Genomic DNA, 6026 nt, shown 5'->3' with positions numbered 1-6026 from the left:
CCCAACCGGACAATAGATCAAGATTTTCTTGCTGTAATCTCCCTCCTGTCCTCCTGTTCATATCGGACAAACTAGTTGTTTCTATTTCCCTGGACAGTGATTTGTCCCCCATCACTTACACCAAGAGTGCATTAGGAAGAACCATTTTAATGCTCAGTACCAGATGAACAGGAGGAATCCTGCTTGTATGTTCATATGGGCACCTGACTAACTGACTGACTTGAAAATATAAAAAAAATAATAAATAAAAAGAAATAAAATATTACTCTGACAAACTGCAAACACTACAGACATGAAAACTAATTATAAGCAAATACATTTCAGTAACAAATAAATCGATGTTACTAGAACAAACACGCTAAAGACAACGACGCTAATACAAATACCTGTACTAATACCACATCACCCCATCTTGCACACAGATGCAACCTGATTGCTATTCATCACTATGCATCACTGTTAAAAAATGAATGGAGGGTCAGTTCAACACAGTTGATGCCTTTCTTGACCTCATCTCATCCCACTAAACATCTGGTCAACATCTTTCAACTGAAACAGGCATGTGGGGCTGCATTATAACAGATCACAAACATGCTCTAGTTTTATGTGAGTGTGTTGTTTTCACCAACAGTCATACTGTGACAAATTTTCCAGGTTTGTGTCCATTAAAAGGGAAATCCTCACTAACAGTTAACAATGCAGGTGTATTTTACAGACTTGTCCCTGGATGATGCAACCCAGCATGACCCGACTCTGACCCCTTGGTGTTGTAAAATATAACTGAGGGATACCATCCTAAAATACTTGCATTGGTCATTTAAGCTCCAGACATTTCATCTAAATCCACAAAATAATGTACAATCTCATCCATGTGATGAAAAAGTTGTACCCAAAAAATGCTACACATTTTATTAGCTTCATCAAATTTATGGCAGGTAATTTGCAAAACAATGCAAAGTGTGCAGGGTTGTTCAGTCTCTTGTGTTTTTGCACAGCAGCACTGTCATAGGCTGCCAGCCTCTGTATTCCTGGTATGTAGAGGCTGACAGAGCATATTCCATGCCCCTGTTTTGCCATGGCCTCAAATAACACAGCAAATATTGCCACACCAACTCATATTTCAGTTATTAGCTGGAAAAAATAGCAGCCGTGGTGGAAAACAAGAGCAATTCCACTTCTCCGCTGGGGCCCCTGAGAATGTGCTGCTCCTGTGCCACCGCCCGAATATCTGAGTGATGGCTGGCTATTACAGTGCAGATGGAAGCTGCCCTCCTGACACTGGCACTTAGCGAACCCTAAAGCTCTAATAGATATTATTGTCTGACACAACACTGCCATCCCTTGAAGAGCCACAGAGCACCAAATCCGCCAGTTAAAGAGTCTTGAACCTCGCTGAATCCTGCACGCAATGTCTTCCTCTGTGTCCAGCCCCTCTACAGCCACTGATGTTTTTCTAGCAACTTGACTGACACCCGGCCGACTTTGCAGAAAACACAAGACCACCACTATTTTAACAGAGCGGGGGCAGGGTGGTGGTATGTTGGTGGGTTTAGGGATGTTGAGGAAAAAGCTGCTCTAAGTCTCAGAATGACAGTCAGGATGTTCAGGGTTTCATTGTTAAAAATCAAGCATGGTCATGGGTACAGGCGGATTATTCCATTTGTTTATTTACCACACTCTGAACCCAGTGTCCAGTTAAGGCTGATGGGAATGTCATTAGTTTTGCAGGTGTTTGTCATAAACCAAGTGCAGGACAAATTCAAATTTTGACCTGATGATAGCGCTGATAACAGTTATTACAGTTTATCCTGAGGGGGTCATGAATAACTACCAAGTTTTATGACAGTCCATTCAATAGTTGTCAGGACAATTCACTTCAAGCAACAACCGCATAACAGCACTAAAGGAAAAGTCAGATGATCACTGCAGTCAGTAGGATTCATCATTAGGATTTATCCACTGGGGACTGTGATCTGTGCATCAAACTGCAGGCAATCCATTCAGTTGTTCTCGTGACATCTCACTACAAAACAACAAAATGGTGCCACAGGAAAGAAAAGGACTCAAGTCAGTTTGCTTCATCATCTCGAGATCATGAATGTCTGCAGAATTTCATCAATCCATCCAGCAGTTGTTTAGATAAGAACAGTCTGGATCAATGTGATGGACCGACCAACAGACCAACACTGCCATGCTCAGAGCCACGCAGCTATAGAAGCACAACCCTTCATCACAGCTGAACAGTTCTCTGACTTTCTCTTACACAGGAATTTGAACCTCAGTTTGAGTTTATGTGACTTTGCAAACAGTCTGGCCACATCAATGTCACAGTCACAGCTAAAAAAAAAAAAAAGGTGATAATCATCTGATGGCAGAAATCCCAGATTCTGATTACTACCAACTTCTCATCAGCTGTGGTTTGCCCAAAGCTGGACTCCACATGCCAGTTAACCCTCAGTGTCCATCCTGCTCCTTCTCCTTCCCATTCTTACCTTCTGCTCTTTGCATCCGCAAACTCTCAACTACTTTCTGTTTATCCAGCACTGCTACTGCTACTACAAATACTTTTAGAGGGTGAAGAAATTCAGATGATGATGTGGCGATTCATGTTACATTCACAGTATTGGACAGGGTCATGAAATGAAAACATGAAAACATATTTTTTATATTTGTCACAAGAAGAGGTTAAAATGAATCAATCAATTAAACCGTCTCTGGTTAAGGTTTTTCATATTTGCATCTTCACTCAACGTCACTGACACTGGACATCACGAGTCACAGCTTATTATTTTAGTAAACACTTCACTTTCACTCTGTTTTCTTCCTCCACCACTCTCATCACTTCCCGGCACTGTCCTCATTACCACTGAAAATATTTATGCAGGGTTCAAAAAAGGGCTCTCCTCCTCACCAGGGATTCAGTTTTTAAACCGTACACCAACAAAACTGAGAGCCATGCCAGCGGCTTTGTGAGGCTGACGATAACATTGTAACTTGCTCACAATAATGCTAACATGCTGCTGTTTATATGTTTACCACATGCACCGTCTTGGCTTAACATGTTAGCATGCTAGAATCAGCTAATTTGCACTAAACACTGGTGTTTGTCATAAACCAAAGAATTGGACAAATCAAATTTTAGACCTGATGATGGCGCTAGATGAAAAGTCGAAAGGTCACCAAAGTTGTTATACTTTATCTTGAAGGAAACATGAATGTTTGTATCTAATTCCATGGAAATCCGTTTGGTAGATGTTGAAATATTTCACATCAAAGTGGAGTTCACCAACATCAGGAGGGTTCATCCTCTGTGGACCATGAATGTCTGTACAAAATGTTACGCCAATCCATCCAATAACTGTAGAGATATTCCAGTCTGTAACAAAGTGGTGGACTGACTGACTGGCTGACAGACAGTCATTGCCACCACAGAGCCAGGCCACAAGCATGACCACAAACCTGCTTCAGTTGTGCTTCAAAGTTAAGATCCAGGCTCATTATGTAATGAAAAAAAAAGTAAACTACAAATGTTTGGCCGTCTTCAAAAAGTGCTTACAAGACAGAATGTAGTCTACCATGCAACCAATCTTTGATTTATGAGTTTCAGTTAAGCAGTTAAGCAGTAAAGCAGTTTTAATTTCTAAATTTAATGAACTTCATAAAATGTTAAGAGGCGGCATGGGTTGTTATCAACAGTACAAGCTCCTAAAACCCTGAAGCCTCCCATCAGTGTCTGTTAGCGGCTGCAGCCCCCGCTCTCAGCCAGTGTGACAGCCGTTTCCCCTCCCTGTGTGTCTCTAAGCCATTATCTCCCAGTGTGTTTGAAGAGACCAGATCAGTGCTCTTCCCAAAGCCTCAGATGAAAGGTTTTGGCCTGGGGCCCCAAATACCAGCAGCCCCTGTGAACTGCCTGGTGACTGTGATGGTGGAGGGGTGTAATTTCTGCAACGCAGCAACATTCAGGAACCAGAAAGGTGAGCAGAGCTTGGACCTGGAGTCCAGAAGAGACAACATGAAAGAGGAAGAGATGACTGTGTGTGTTTGTGTTTGTGTGGTTTGAGTGACAAGCCAGGCAGTTGATCATGTCAGTATGTGCAGTCACACACTGTCATTAGCATAGACGCATCATAGAAAGGTGTGTGTGTGTGTGTGTGTGTGTGTGTGTGTGTGTGTGTGTGAGAGAGTGGTTTCAGTGTGACTGACCTGATTAGAGAGGAAGGCTTCAATAAAAGACCAACACCAGAGTGAACTGCAGGGCTCAGGGTGACGCTTTCCAACTTGATTAAAAGATACAGGTTAAAATGAGCTGTAATAACAAACAAACACTACAATTTCCCATCTTTTTGTAGCTCACTGATGTAAATTTAGCCCCAATTAAACATACAAAATGCCAAATAAGCAGTATAATTATGAACATCACCATGTAGAAGCCACTCATCACGTGTCAAGCCAACAGTTTCAAAGATTTATTTGAGCAGAAATAAAAAGGTTTTCCTTTCTTTGTGATGACGTCCCAGGAGATGTCGTCTGTGTTGGAACATACCTGATCTAAAATAGCAGTTGTTTTCAGGAGTGGATCCTTCCTCTTCAAACCCGCCGCGGTGCCTCCAGCTTCCTGCCTGCTTTGGCTCGATGCCTCTGTCCGTCCCTGGCCAGCTGTCATACCAGGAAACCAAACAGAGAGAAGCCCGGCGCAGAGCTGATGGCGCTGCTGTCAGTTGGATTAAATTCCTCATATTTTCCAAGACAAATTTGGCTGGTATTATGCAATTTATATAGACATTTTTGTGTTTAATGACCCTGTTGATTTCTTGGTTTGTGTAACATCAACATCAACACCTCATACTTAGGTCATAAAGACCAAGACTGCAACTAATAGCTGTTTTTATTATTGATTAGTCGAGAAAGTAACTGGCAGATTAATCAATCAACAGTCCAGTCTAGAAAATGTAAAGAAAACTGAAAAAATGTCCTTCACTATTTCCCAGAACCCAAGTTGAAGTTTTCAAAATACTTGCTAACCAACTAACCTAACCAACAAAGATATTCAGTTTGTTATCTGTTATATATAAGACAAAGAAACACAGCTAATACTTGAAAAATTACTGAAACAATTAGTTGTCAAAATAGTTGCAAATTAATTTTCTTTTGATCAACTAATTGTTGGAGCTTCTGGTAATTTTAGTTAACAAACACGAGTGCTTCATAAACACAATGTTTGTTTTGAAATTCGGATTACATTATAATGGGTATTTTCACATTTTGTAGTAATTTCACATTCCTTTGTCAAATTTTCATATTGAACGATCGTTTTCAGGTTTTAATCTGCAGTTGTTAGGAAGAAGGGATGTGCCCGCTTCTTATAAAGTTCAATAAAATAAAATAAAAATATTTTCCATGTAACACAGAAATTTTAGAGGAAAATCATGATTTACTCCTAAAGATAAGAGCTGATCATACCTCTAAAACCATTACATTCTTTCCACAAGGAGTGTTAATAATTGAAGTTATTGCATTTAATTGAGTCAATTTAATTTCAATATTTAATAATATTTAGTCATAACATTTATTGGGTCAATCCAATGGTCTTACACATATGTTGATGGTAGAGGTACTAGAGACATTTTTCAGATGATCTCATTTAAGGATGTAATTAATTATTTTAAGATAAAAGAAGCATCCAGGATTTGTAAAAGCAAAAATGACATACTGAAAAATTAGAACTGACACAAAGTGGGGATCCATCCATTAACTGTGGTTTAGAGGAGCAGTACACAGAAACAAAACAATCACCCCACCACTAAACACAAGATCTCTGAGGCTCATCTTCCTCAAATTGCCCAGGAGAACAACAGGGGGAAGACGTGAGGAGTTTTATTAAAAGGGGACAGAGGAGAAAGCTGTCATTAGGCCGTGAACGCTACAACTGCCAGTGTCTCCACAGGAAAAACAGCTGGTTCATTGTGGATGGTGCTAACAAGACTAATATTATCTAACAGTTGTCTTACATTATAATTAGCTGGTAT

This window comes from Seriola aureovittata, chromosome 10, assembly GCF_021018895.1.
Source record: "Seriola aureovittata isolate HTS-2021-v1 ecotype China chromosome 10, ASM2101889v1, whole genome shotgun sequence".
NCBI lineage: Eukaryota > Metazoa > Chordata > Actinopteri > Carangiformes > Carangidae > Seriola > Seriola aureovittata.
This window is presented reverse-complemented; position numbering follows the sequence as displayed.